General features: G+C 42.4%; 1 long non-coding RNA gene across 1 annotated transcript in view; it reads left to right on the top strand.

The window, feature by feature from the left end:
- Positions 1–13,966, top strand: part of LOC133105083 (uncharacterized) — a 70,329-nt gene extending 56,363 nt beyond the window's left edge. The window contains exon 3 of the long non-coding RNA XR_009703802.1: positions 11,230–13,966. This is a non-coding gene — a long non-coding RNA (uncharacterized LOC133105083). The remainder of the gene's footprint in view (positions 1–11,229) is intronic.
- Positions 13,967–15,396: the final 1,430 nt, after the last annotated feature.

Raw genomic sequence — 15,396 nt, 5'->3', positions numbered from 1 at the left:
GTGATCTGGTGAGGCCGATTCATTGGGAAACCTCTGACAGTACCCATAGGTCTTTCTTGGCTTGGTCAGATTTCCCAGAAAAGTTTCTCCCAGTCTCTTGCCCAGAGGGAATAAGTCTGACTGTCAGCTCCCGTTGCAAAACTGGGGAGAGGGGCTTCCCTGACGGTCCAGTGGTTAAGACTCTGCGCTTCCACTGCAGGGGACGTGGGTTCGATCCTGGTCAGGGAACTAAGATCCCACATGCCGCATGGCCAGGCCAAAAGAAAAAAGAAAAATGGTGGAAGAGAGATGGTCTCCTCATTTAGTATGTAGAATATCCCTCCTTAAACCTCCTGTCTCCCATATGACATCTATGCCCTCAATGGTGACTGAGGTCTCCCAGTCCAGAAAACCTGTTTTACCCTTTCCTAGTGGAAATCTTAGTATCTTCTGCTGGGGTAGGAGGAGGGACGGGCACTCACTAAGGACTGTTGGGGGAGGATTGGTGGTCTGATTGCTTCTTAAATAGACATTTAATCAATCCTCCCGTTTTTAAGACCACTTTTAAGACCACTTTACTTTGAGTGAGTGGTACCTGGTGCCTCCAATCTCAGGCTTTTTGGGGGTTGTCTCTTGGTTTTTCCCACAGCCAGTTTGGGACTCAGCTTTCTCAGGTCTTCTGATTCAGTTATCATTCAACCATCTGCTCTCCAGCTTCCAAAATTCTGTTGCTATGTCTCCTCTCAGGTTCCCTGTGTCCTTGTTCCTTTATACCTTTTTACAAATTCCTCCACTGCCATTTTAGTGGATTTCAGGAGGGAAATATTAATTGATTTCTGCCGACTTTTGGTTGTTTTAAATTTATGTAAAGAAATACATTTGATTCTCTCAAACCTTAGTTCAAAAACCCTAAGGAAGTGAGCATCAGTCAGGTGCCCCTTCTAGACCAATTAATTTTGCCAAGGAGAGCAGAGCACCACGATTGGCCTGGGAGTAGACCCTTGTCCCAACCAGGACCAATAATGTGGCAGGAGGCGGAGTCATGTTTTACTAACATGGCAACTCCCGTAGTCATGGAGATGGGCAAGGACAGTCCCTAAGAAAGGGGCTCGAGACACATAGTTCTTCAGGATCTACTTACAGATAGAAAATAACAGGATGAAATCTGGGGATCTTTCTATTTCCCCCATCTTGTTGGTCAGTCATGAAGGCAGAAGTCAGAGGGAGAGAACAGGAGAGAAAAAGCCCCTCACATCTCCTGAGGTAGGAGCTGAGTGTCCACAGGAAACTTGTGATTCTCTGCTGCTACTGGATTAGATGAGGGAGAAGTTAGTTTATGCACACAAGCTGGAGCAGGCAGAGGGACACAGGGGAGGTCTCCGAGAGGGCACCGAAAAGGAAGGCCAAGGGAGAAACACTGACTTGAGTAAGAAGGCCAAGATGCATTATTTGTCCCCCACCCCTTGTGCCTGAACCTGGTTCTCTCTTACACACTAGCTGTGCAACACCAGTCCCTGCAAAGTGGTCATCAAGAATTTCTGGAAGTCTTTCCGGGTGGCTGACAAAGACTTAGGAATACACGGGCTCCTCTCTGGCATTAGGACTGTCCTGAGTCCCCCACCAGGTATCTTCTGGGACCACTAGGTTCTGGGAGATGCTGGCACTTTGTGATGCTGACACAGCAAAATGTTCTATTGCAGGATGAGGAAAAACCTAGTTCATCCCTACTGTGTTATGTTCACTGGAGGGCCCTAAAGCTACTTATGGCCACACAAATTTGAAAAATAAAAAGGGTTTTCTATTTTTGTATTTCTAATCTGAGACACTCTGTGCCCCTCTCCTTCCTTGACCAGAGATTTTTTTTAAGTGGGCCAAGATGGTCATGAGTTAGTAACTTAGTGGTATTTTGGGATGAGAGTTTTCCCAGAAGTCTGCTCAATCACTCAGGCAAATGAGCTGCCAGAGACACTCATGCATATCCAAGTCCCAGTTTATGCTCCAAATTATGTTATCCCAGTCTCAACATGTTCAATGTGTTTTTTGGTGTGTGTTGATTAACGTTAGGGGAAACCAACTAAGGGGGAAACCAGCTCCGCATCTCTGACTCCTCTGTGATTAAAAGAGGATGAGGCTCACTACATGTGTGTTTAAGGACAGTCCTTTAAAAACTAGGACTAGGGAGCTTCCCTGGTGGCGCAGTGGTTAAGAATCCGCCAGCCAATGCAGGGGACATGGGGTCAAGCCCTGGTCTGGGAAGATCCCACATGCCGAGGAGCAGCTAAGCCCGTGCACCACAACTACTGAGCCTGCGCTCTAGAACCCTTGAGCCACAACTACTGAAGCCCGCACACCTGGAGCCCATGCTCCACAATAAGAGAAGCCACCTCCATGAGAAGGCCACACACCGCAATGAAGAGTAGCCCCCGCTCACCACAACTAGAGAAAGCCTGTGGGTGGCAGTGAAAACCCAACACAGCCAAAAATAAATTAATAAAAAAACTAGGACTAGGACTGCTCTTAGTTGCAGTAACAGAATACCCAACTAGTGGGGCTTAACCCAGGGGTGAACAAATTATGGTCTGCAGGCCAAATCTAGACTTCACCTGTTTTTGTGGAGTGCAAGAGCTAAGAATGGTTTTTAAATTTTTAAATTATTGAGCAAAAGTCAAAAGAAGAGTAAGACTTTGTGACATGTTAAGATTTTATGAAATCCAAATTTCAGTGTCCCTAATAAAGTCTTATTGGAACACGTCCATGCTCATTCCTTTACATGTTGTCTATCACTGTGTTCATGCTACAACAGTCAAGTTGAGTTGTTGTGAGAGACAATGTATGGGCTGCAAAGCTTAAAATATTTATTATCTGACTCTCAAAGAGGATGCTTATTCCTGGCTTAACCAGAAAAAAAATCTGTTATTTATACAAGAAATCTGAACATAGGCATTTCCAAGATTTAGTTCAGTAGTTCCACAAAGACCAGGTGCTGAGTTGGTATCTCTAAAATTGTCATGGTCTTCTCCTCATAGTCACAAGATGGCTCCATTAGCTCCAAGCATCACATAAGATATCATATCCAAAGGCAGGAAACAAGGGAACAAAGGGGAGACAGAGAAGGGCCTCATTAGCATGCTTCTTTAAATTTATCAGAGAATTTTTCCCAAATTCCCCTAAAAAGGCTTCCTCTCAATCTCATTGGCCAGCACTAAGTCATTAGGTCACATGGACTCCCAGCTGCAATGGAAGTGGGTAAGGCCACTGTAATAGCTATGAGTGACTCCCACGTACTTGAGCTATGGCTATGGCCAGGTGGTGGATTAGTGGCAGTGGTGTGACAGCCAGTTGTGCACATCTCTTTCCTACTCTGCATTTTGAAGTTGGTTGAAATTGACCATGGTGGGAGTATTTACACCACAGAAATTGGCAAACACTATAAATCAAACAGTTTTATCAGCACATCACTGACTAGGGACGTTTTTTATTTTGCTTATGCTTTTCTAAGTTTTCTACATTGAACATGAAGTTTATAATCAGGAAAAAAAAAAGTTTGCTTTTAAAACAAAAGAGGCCTTACCTTATACCATATTAAAAAAATTAACTGAAAATGGATGAAAGACCTAAATGTAAAAGCTGAAACTATAAGACTCTTAGAAGAAAACATAGGGTAAAAGCTTCATGATGTTGGATTTGATAATGATTGCTTAGATGTAACAGCAAATACACAGACAACAAAAGTAAAATATATATAAATTAGACTACACCAAAATTTAAAATTTCTGTGTATTAAAGACACAGTCAACAGAATGAAAAGGCAACCCATGGAATGGGAGAAAATATTTGCAAATCAGATATCTGATAAAGGGTTAATATCCAGTATATAAAGAACTACAGAGAAGCAAGAAGAACGACAATCCTGCAGCCTGTGGAACAAAAACCACATTCACAGAAAGATAGACAAGATGAAAAGGCAGAGGCCTATGTACCAGATGAAGGAACAAGATAAAACCCCAGAAAAAACAACTAAATGAAGTAGAGATAGGCAACCTTCCAGAAAAAGAATTCAGAATAATGATAGTGAAGATGATCCAGGACCTTGGAAAAAGAATGGAGGCAAAGATCGAGAAGATGCAAGAAATGTTTAACAAAGACCTGGAAGAATTAAAGAACAAACAGACAGAGATGAACAATACAATAACTGAAATGAAAACTACACTAGAAGGAATCAATAGCAGAATAACTGAGGCAGAATAACGGATAAATGACCTGGAAGACAGAATGGTGGAATTCACTGCTGTGGAACAGAATAAAGAAAAAAGAATGAAAAGAAATGAAGACAGCCTAAGAGACCTCTGGGACAACATTAAATGCAACAACATTTGCATTATAGGGGTCCCAGAAGGAGAAGAGACAGATAAAGGACCCAAGAAAATATTTGAAGAGATTAAAGTCGAAAACTTTCCTAACATGGGAAAGGAAATAGCCACCCAAGTCCAGGAAGCACAGAGAGTCCCAGGCAGGATAGACCCAAGGAGAAATACGCCGAGACACACAGTAATCAAACTGATGAAAATTAAAGACAAAGAAAAATTATTGAAAGCAGCAAGGGAAAAACGACAAATAATTTACAAGGGAACTCCCATAAGGTTAACAGCTGATTTCTCAGCAGAAACTCTACAAGCCAGAAGGGAGTGGCATGATATACTTAAAGTGATGAAAGGGAAGAATCTGCAACCGAGATTACTCTACCCGGCAAGGATCTCATTCAGATTCGATGGAGAAATCAAAAGCTTTACAGACAAGCAAAAGCTAAGAGAATTCAGCACCACCAAACCAGCTCTACAACAAATGCTAAAGGAACTTCTCAAAGTGGGAAACACAAGAGAAGAAAAGGGCCTACAAAAACAAACCCAAAACAATTAAGAAAATGGTCATAGGAACGTACGTATCGATAATTACCCTAAACGTGAATGGATTAAATGCTCCAACCAAAAGACACACGTTTGCTGAATGGATAAAAAAACAAGACCCATATATATGCTGTCTACAAGAGACCCACTTCAGACCTAGGGACACATACAGACTGAAAGTGAGGAGATGGAAAAAGATATTCCATGCAAATGGAAATCAAAAGAAAGCTAAAGTAGCAATACTCATAGCAGATAAAATAGACTTGAAAATAAAGAATGTTACAAGAGACAAGGAAGGACACTACATAATGATCAGGGGATCAATCCAAGAAGAAGATATAACAATTATAAATATATACGCACCCAACATAGGAGCACCTCAATACATAAGGCAACTGCTAACAGCTATAAAAGAGGAAATCGACAGTAACACAATAGTAGTGGGGGACTTTAACACCTCACTTACACCAATGGACAGATCATCCAAAATGAAAATAAATAAGGGAACAGAAGCTTTAAATGACACAATAGACCAGATAGATTTAATTGATATTTATAGGACATTCCATCCAAAAACAGCAGATTACACTTTCTTCTCAAGTGTGCATGGAACATTCTCCAGGATAGGTCACATCTTGGGTCACAAATCAAGCCTCAGTAAATTTAAGAAAATTGAAATCTTATCAAGCATCTTTTCTGACCACAACGCTATGAGATTAGAAATGAATTACAGGGAAAAATACGTAAAAAACACAAACACATGGAGGCTAAACAATACGTTACTAAATAACCAAGAATCACTGAAGAAATCAAAGAGGAAATCAAAAAAAACCTAGAGACAAATGACAATGAAAACACGACGATCCAAAACCTATGGGATGCAGCAAAAGCAGTTCTAAGAGGGAAGTTTATAGCTATACAAGTCTACCTCAAGAAACAAGAAAAATCTCAAACAATCTAACCTTACACCTGAAGGAACTAGAGAGCGAAGAACAAACAAAACTCAAAGTTAGCAGAAAGAAAGAAATCATAAAGATCAGAGCAGAAATAAATGAAATAGAAACAAAGAAAACAATAGCAAAGATCAATAAAACTGAAAGCTGGTTCTTTGAGAAGATAAACAAAATTGATAAACCATTAGCCAGACTCATCAAGAAAAAGAGGGAGAGGACTCAAATCAATAAAATTAGAAATGAAAAAGGAGAAGTTACAACAGACACCGCAGAAATACAAAGCATCCTAAGAGACTACTACAAGCAACTCTATGCCAATAAAATGGGCAACCTGGAAGAAATGGACAAATTCTTAGAAAGGTATAAGCTTCCAAGACTGAACCAGGAAGAAATAGAAAATATGAACAGACCAATCACAAGTAATGAAATAACTGTGATTAAAAATCTTCCAACAAACAAAAGTCCAGGACCAGATGGCTTCACAGGTGAATTCTATCAAACATTTAGAGAAGAGCTAACACCTAACCTTCTCAAACTCTTCCAAAAAATTGTGGAGGAAGGAACACTCCCAAACTCATTCTATGAGGCCACCATCACCCTGATACCAAAACCAGACAAAGATACTACAAAAAAAGAAAATTACAGACCAATATCACTGATGAGTATAGATGCAAAAATCCTCAACAAAATACTAGCAAAAAGAATACAACAACACATTAAAAGGATCATACACCATGATCAAGTGGGATTTATCCCAGGGATGCAAGGATTCTTCAATATACACAAATCAATCAATGTGATACACCATACTAACAAATTGAAGGATAAAAACCATATGATCATCTCAATAGATGCAGAAAAAGCTTTTGACAAAATTCAACACCCATTTATGATAAAAACTCTCCAGAAAGTGGGCATAGAGGGAACCTACCTCAACATTATAAAGGCCATATATGACAAACCCACAGCAAACATCATTCTCAATGGTGAAAAACTGGAAGCATTTCCTCTAAGATCAGGAACAAGACAAGGATGTCCACTCTCGCCACTATTATTCAACATAGTTTTGGAAGTCCTAGCCACGGCAATCAGAGAAGAAAAAGAAAGAAAAGGAATACAAATTGGAAAAGAAGAAGTAAAACTGTTACTGTTTGCAGATGACATGATACTATACGTAGAGAATCCTAAAGATGCCACCAGAAAACTACTAGAGCTAATCAATGAATTTGGTAAAGTGCAGGATGCAAAATTAATGCACAGAAATCTCTTGCATTCCTATACACTAATGAGGAAAAATCTGAAAGAGAAATTAAGGAAACACTCCCATTTACCATTGCAACAAAAAGAATAAAATACCTAGGAATAAACCTACCTAGGGAGACAAAAGACCTGTATGCAGAAAACTATAAGACACTGATGAAAGAAAGATGATACCAACAGATGGAGAGATATACCATGTTCTTGGATTGGAAGAATCAATATTGTGAAAATGACTATGCTACCCAAAGCAATCTACAGATTCAGTGCAATCCCTATCAAATTACCAATGGCATTTTTTACGGAACTAGAACAAAAAATCTTAAAATTTGTATGGAGACACAAAAGACCCCGAATAGCCAAAGCAGTCTTGAGGAAAAAAAACAGAGCTGGAGGAATCAGGCTCCCTGACTTCAGGCTATACTATAAAGCTACAGTAATCAAGACAATATGGTACTGGCACAAAAACAGAAACATAGATCAATGGAACAAGATAGAAAGCCCAGAGATAAGCCCACGCACCTATGGTCAACTAATCTATGACAAAGGAGGCAAGGATATACAATGGAGAAAAGACAGTCTCTTCAGTAAGTGGTGCTGGGAAAACTGGACAGCTACATGTAAAAGAATGAAATTAGAACACTCCCTAACACCATACACAAAAATAAACTCAAAATGGATTAGAGAGCTAAATGTAAGACCGGACACTATAAAACTCGTAGAGGAAAACATGGGAAGAACACTCTTTGACATAAATCACAGCAAGATCTTTTTTGATCCACCTCCTAGAGTAATGGAAATAAAAACAAAAATAAACAAATGGGGCCTAATGAAACTTCAAAGCTTTTGCACAGCAAAGGAAACCATAAACGAGACAAAAAGACAACCCTCAGAATGGGAGAAAATATTTGCAAATGAATCAATGGACAAAGCATTAATCTCCAAAGTATATAAACAGCTCATGCAGCTCAATATTAAAAAAACAAACAACCCAATCCAAAAATGGGCAGAAGACCTAAATAGACATTTCTCCAAAGAAGACATACAGATGGCCAAGAGGCACATGAAAAGCTGCTCAACATCACTAATTATTAGAGAAATGCAAATCAAAACTACTATGAGGTATCACCTCACACCAGTTAGAATGGGCATCATCAGAAAACCTACAAACAACAAATGCTGGAGAGGGTGTGGAGAAAAGGGCACCCTCTTGCACTGTTGGTGGGAATGTAAATTGATACAGCCACTATGGAGAACAGCATGGAGGTTCCTTAAAAAACTAAAAATAGAATTACCATATGACCCAGCAATCCCAGTACTGGGCATATACCCAGAGAAAACCATAATTCAAAAAGACACATGCACCCCAATGTTCATTGCAGCACTATTTACAATAGCCAGGTCATGGAAGCAACCTAAATGTCCATCGACAGATGAATGGATAAAGAAGAAGTTGTACATATTTACAATGGAATATTACTCAGCCATGAAAAGGAACGAAATTGGGTCATTTGTAGAGACGTGGATGGATCTGGAGACTGTCATACAGAGTGAAGGAAGTCAGAAAGAGAAAAACAAATATCGTATATTAACGCATATATGTGGAACCTAGAAAAATGGTACAGATGAACCAGTTTGCAGAGCAGAAAATGAGACACAGATGTAGAGAACAAACGTATGGACACCAAGCGGGGAAAGCAGTGGGGGGTGGGGTGGTGGTGTGATGAATTGGGCGATTGGGATTGATATGTATACTCTGATGTGTATAAAATTGATGACTAATAAGAACCTGCTGCATAAAAAAAAAAATTAAATTCAAAAATTAAAAAAACCCAAAAAACTACAATTTAACAACAAAAAAATAGAACAAACAACTCCATTAAAAAATGGACCTGGGACTTGAATAAACCATTTCTTCAAAGGCGATATACAAATGGCCAATAAACACATGAAAAGATGCTCAGTATCACTGGGGATGTGATTAGGGAAATGCAGATCAAAACCACAGTGAGATACCACTTCATAGCCATTAGGATGGCTACTATTAAAACAAAACAAAACAGAAATTCCCTGGTGGTCCAGTGGTTAGGGCTCCGCACTTTCACTGCCGAGATCCCATGTTTGATCCCTGGTCAGGGAACTAAGATCCCACATGCCTCGCAGTATGGCCAAAAATAAATAAATAAATAAATATTAAAATTAAATAAAACAAAACAAAGTAAGTGTCGTTGAGGGTGTGGAGAAATTGGAATCCCTGTACGCTGTTGATGGGAATATAAAATAGTGCATCCACTATAAAAAGCAGTATGTGGTTCCTCAAATTATTTAAAATAGAATTAGCATATGATACAGCAATTCCACTTCTGGGTATATATCCAAAAGAATTGAAAGCAGAGTCTTGAAGAGATATTTGTGCATCCATGTTCATAGCAGCATTGTTCACAATAGTCAAAAGATGGAAGCAACCCAAGTGTCCGCTGATGGATGAATGGATAAACAAAATATGATGTGTACATGCATGCAATGGAATATTACTCAGCCTTACAATGGAAGGAAATTCTGACACATGCTACAACATGGATGAATCCTGAAGACATTATGCTAAGTGACATAAGCCAGTCACACAAATGTATGATTCCATTTATATGAGGTTACTGGAGTAGTCAAATTCACAGAGACAGAGAAGAATGGTGGTTGCCAGGGACTGGGGGGAGGGGAGAAAGGGGAGCTGTTGTTCAATGAATTTCAGTTTTGCAAGATGAAAAGAGTTCTGGAAATTAGTTGCATAACAATGTGAATGCACTTAACACTACGGAAGTGTACACTTTAAAAATGGCTAAGATGGTAAATTTTATGTTACATGTATTTTACCACAATTAAAAATATTTTTTTTTTCTGGAGACAATGTCTAGAGGCATTTAGAAGGGTCTGGCATTTGACATATCGTCCTAGGCTATCCTACAAAACTATTACTCCTGGTAATAGAATTGTTTACCTTTATACCAAGAAGGTTAGGAAAGCACCAAATCTGCAAGTAGCATGTGCCCAGGCTGACTTCGAGAAGTTCGTGCCGTGAGACCTAAACTTCTTATGAGGTTGCCTAAAATGAAAAAGTATGTCAGCAGGGCTTACAGTGGTTTCAAGTCTGACAGGATCAAGCATGCTTTCCTTACCGAGGAGCAGAAAATTGGGGAAGTGTTGAAGGACAGAGCACAAGCACAGTTAGTAAGCTAAATTTTAAAAAGTAAAGCTCTTTCGAATCATTTTTTTTTAATTTAAGGGTAATTTAAGGTTGAGGTGGGAGGTGGAGTTAAAGGAAAAATATTCTGAGTCCAGGTGAATCCAGACTCTAAGACAGATTGACTTGAGAAGCAGCTGAAGGCATCAGCTGGTAACCCAGTCTGGACAGTAAAGCCCCTGAAGGCCAGAAGCTGGATTTCTGGCTATTCGGGTCAGAAACAGCAGCCAAGACAGTCCTGCCTACTTCGAATTAGGGAGATCCTTTGTCACACAATAAAGAATGCCAGGTTAGAGTTACCAAATTATGGTATATTTTAAATGTTCACCTGTAACTAATACTTTAACATAAAAGATACAATAAAATATAATTGTACGATTCACAGAATCTTAATGAAATATGAATCCATTGTGCAGCAAAGCCAGTCAGTAAGCCACACATTTAAATCTGATAAATGTCTTTTTTTTCATTTCCCTCAGGGCCTCTCTGTGACGGTATATATAATCCTATTTGGAAATAACGTCAAGAGTCTAAATTTGAGACCCATTATGAAAGTGAGGCCCAGCCTAGCTGCCCTCCTGGCCAGCCGCCCTACACCCCACCCCATGATAGGCCAGCAAGGAAGCCACTGGGGATCTGGGGATCTGAGTATCTGGCTAGAGTGATTCCTTCTCCTGAGAATTATTATTATTATTATTATTTGGCCATGCCACGAGGCTTGTGGGATCTTAGTTCCCTGACCAGGGAGTGAACCCGTGCCCCCTACACTGGGAGCATGGAGTCCTAACCAATGGACCGCCAGGGAATTCCCTCCTGAGAATTATTTTTGCTTCATGGGCAGACAGAGATGTTTCCAGATGTCTAATCTTCAGTCTTCTGCCCTTTTCTCTCTACACAGATTCAGCCATTACATCTATGTGGTTGCCTCCAAAGCCCCCAGCCCTGCCTGACCTTTCTGGTGACTCTAGACCCACACATCCACCTGCCTGAGGGAAAGTTCCACGTTGCTGTCAGACCAATGCTGGCCCCAAAGTTCAACGCTCCAAACTGACCTCATCGTTATTCCAGGCTTGAAACCTAGGATCTATTTTCCACTCCTGCCTCTCTCTTGGCACAGTTAGTCCCCACAGCGGAGTCACCGGCTGCTGCTAATGGCTTTCACACTCATCACATTGTAAACGGCTGTGAGACGGCAGTGGGTAGGTGACCTGTCACACAGACCAGGCAGAATGGGTCCCCACCTGGAATAGGCTGGCATCGGTATAGAAGTCCGTTACAAACATCAAAAGTGGTGTGTGGTGCTTCCCTGGTGGCACAGTGGTTAAGAACCCGCCTGCCAATGCAGGGGACACGGGTTCGATCCCTGGTCTGGGAAGATCCCATGTGCCGCGGAGCAACTAAGCCCGTGCACCACAACTACTGAGCCTGCGCTCTAGAGCCCACGAGCCACAACTGCTGAAGCCCGCGCTCCTAGAACCCGCACTCCGCAACAAGAGAAGCCACCGCAATGAGAAGCCCGCGCACCGCAACGAAGAGTAGCTCCCACTCGCCGCAACTAGAGAAAGCCCGCGCACAGCAACAAAGACCCAATGCAACCAAAAATAAATAATAAATAAATAAAAGTGGTGTGTGACGGGGCGGGGGACAAGGGGATGAGGGCAGGGGAGATGGGAGGAGGCAGAGATGTGGTCAAGGTCTATGTCAGATCACCAGGGTAAGAGGGGTCAACCAGCAGGGCAAGCATAAGAATTGAAGTCATGAGCCAAGAGCAGACCTGGGAGCTGAGTTGGCGGGGCTCATAGGACAGAGCATGGGAGCTCTCACTGGCTTATAGGGATGGAGTTTGCTTTGGGGGTCAGGGGTGGGTTCCCCTTGGAGAGGCCCAGGCCTGCATTTTCTCAGCTGTGTTGTGGCCCTGGGCTCGTGGAACCATGTACACCTATCAATTCCCTCCTTTCCATCCTCCTGACCACACCCCAACTCAGAGGGATTCCTTACTTGCCTGAAATTTGGGAATGATCTGATCTCTCTGCCTGGCATCAGACCATTATGCATTGCAGCCTCTGGAGAAGGAGCAACCAACATCCACTGCACACCTGCTGAGGCCTTTTGTGGATTTTATCACATTCATCCTGGCGGCAAGACATGATGGTGACATCTGACATTTGTTCCGTACCTCTGGTTTTTGTTTTATTTTCACAAACACTAACTGATTTGACCCTGTGGTAACCCAGTGAAGTGGTCAGAGCCTTATTTGGTGGATGAGAAAACTGGAGCCAGAGGGATTAAACTGACGACCCAAAGGCACCCAGATCCTTGTTACTCAAAGTATAGTCCATCAGTATCACCTGGGGGCTTGTTAGAAACATAGGATCTTGGGCCCACCCAGGCCACCAAACCAGAATCAGCATTTTAACAGGAACCACCCCCCCGCCGCCCGACCCACCAGGGATTCGCTGGCCTGAGCGGTTGTTGGAGGAGAAACCAGCCTTACGTGGCTAAGTCAACGCCAATCAACAATGTTTGACACAAATACCCGAAGGTTACATGCAACTCTCTGGGTCAAGCTTGGCCACCGGCTGGGAGTGAAATTGACCAAGTCGGGGATTGGATGGTGGGAGAAGAGGGGAAGAGGGAAGTCAAGCTGAGGGGCGTTTGTGGAGGTTCTGCTGGGTGCCCGTGGCTATGGTTCCAGGCACACATGGCGAGGAGGCCCTGGAGCTGAGTGCAGCTGGGGAGCGAGACACAGGAGCCCATCAGAGAAGATTGCAATCCAGCATACAGGGGTGAGCTAAGTGGTGTGGCCGGACAGTTAGTGCTGGAGAAAGTACTGGTCCATCGGGAGTGGAGGGTCTTCCTGAGCAGAGGCAGAAGGAAGGCAGGAGGAGGCAAGTAGGCCTGGAGTGTGGTGGGCCCTTCAGACCAGGTGAGGGAGTGCAAGTCCGGTCTGGTGGGCAGTGTCTTTGGAGGGTCTTGGCCTGAGAGTGTCTTGCTCACTTCTGCACCTTTTGTTACTCTCGCCAGTCTCCCCTTCTCAGGGAAACTTCTGTGTTTACCATCCCTCTTAGGATCTTGCAGCCGGTAGAACTGCTCCCTGCCAATTCTCAGCATCCGAATTTACATCCACCAGGTCCCCTTCCCTCTTTCTGAGTCTCGAGAAAACCACCACTTTTTACCCACTCAGCCACTCACCTTGGGAGTGATCCCTGACTCCTCCCTTTCTTATGACTTCCACATTCAGTTCGATTGCCTCTGCTCTGAATTATCTCTGATAAGAACTCTTTATCCAAGAAGATGTGGCACATATATACAATGGAATATTACTCAGCCATAAAAAGAAACGAAATTGAGTTATTTGTAGTGAGGTGGATGGACCTAGAGTCTGTCATATAGAGTGAAGTAAGTCAGAAAGAGAAAAACAAATACCGTATGCTAACACATATATATGGAATCTAAAAAAAAAAAAGGTTCTCATGAACCTAGGGGCAGGACAAGAATAAAGATGCAGATGTAGAGAATGGACTTGAGGACATGGGGAGGGGGAAGGGTAAGATGGGATGAAGTAAGAGAGTGGCATGGACCTATATACACTACCAAATGTAAAATAGATAGCTAGTGGGAAGCAGCCGCATAGCACAGGGAGATCAGCTCTGTGCTTTGTGACCACCTAGAGGGGTGGGATAGGGAGGGTGGGAGGGAGACGCAAGAGGGAGGGGATATGGGGATATATGTATACGTATAGCTGATTCACTTTGTTATAAAGCAGAAACTAACACACCATTGTAAAGCAATTATACTCCAATAAAGATGTTTAAAAAAAAAAAAAGAACCCTTTATCCGTAAAGGGTTTCCTTACCTCCAGTATCCCCACTCCACACACAGGAGTCTTGGAGGTTTCCTTTGATGAGCCCAAATTCTGCAGCCTCAGCTATTGTTCATAGCTCTCCACACCTTCCTCCCACCTGACTCTACCTCTCACTTTCCCCAGGGTTCTGGGGGAGACCTCCTGTCTTTGTGTCTTCTATCCAAAGCCTGCCTCTCTTTCTATGCCTATTACGTGCCTTCACTTCTTTTATGTTGGGCTTAGAACCAGGGCTTTGTGATGAGTGGCCCCAATGTTAATGATGATTTCTGTTATGCACAAATGTCCTAGAAAAGACTGGGAATTCCAAGTAGCAACATAGCAACCACGTGGTCTCTGGATTCTGGACAATTGGTACCTTTTTTTTTTCTACTTTTAAAAAATATTTTCCTATTTTCTAGGCTGGGCATGTATTATGCTATAATTATACAAAGATCGTAAACTTTATTACGTTTTCTAAAGAATGGATTGAAGCTAGGGAGAGGCTGAAGGGCAGGATACTGTTCAAGAAGGCGGTGGTTGGATGAATCCGGGTGATTGGCCTTGGTAGAAAGTTCAGTAGTTACATGTTGTGGTTAATTCAGACTTGGACTCGAGACCCAGCCTTGCCCCACCCCCTACTCTGTGACCTTGGGCAAATTATTTAACCCTCTGAGTCTCTACGTTTGCTAGTTGACCTTGGGCAACTAATTTACCCTCTCTAAGCCTGATTCATTCAACAACTTTAATAACTGTGGAACTCTTGTGCCAGGCACTGTTCTAGATGCTGGAGTCTGGCAGTACACAGTTCACATTCTCCTCCTTCATGGAGTTTTATATTCTAGAGGAGAGAAGCGGGTAATAAACAACCAATAAATACGTAATATTTTATTTTTATATGTGTACACACATACGTACGCGATATGCCAGGTGGTGATAAGTGCTATAAAAAAAAAATACAAAAAGGAGGGATCTAAAGTGTGGACTGTGGGAGAGTTGGCCATCTTAATTCAGGTGGTCTGGGAGGGCTCACTGAGGAGGTGACATCTGAGCAGAGACCAGAAGGAAATGAGAGAGCCAGCTCTGTGAGTGCCGCGGCGAGAGAATTCCAGGCCAAAAGGACAGCAGTGCAAAGGCCTCAGGGCAGGAGCAGGCTGGGGTGTCTGAGGAACAGCAATAAGGCCAGTGTGGCACGAGCAGAGAGGGGGAGGGGCAGGAGGCGAA

Source organism: Eubalaena glacialis, chromosome 14, assembly GCF_028564815.1.
Source record: "Eubalaena glacialis isolate mEubGla1 chromosome 14, mEubGla1.1.hap2.+ XY, whole genome shotgun sequence".
Lineage (NCBI taxonomy): Eukaryota > Metazoa > Chordata > Mammalia > Artiodactyla > Balaenidae > Eubalaena > Eubalaena glacialis.
This window is presented reverse-complemented; position numbering and strand designations above follow the sequence as displayed.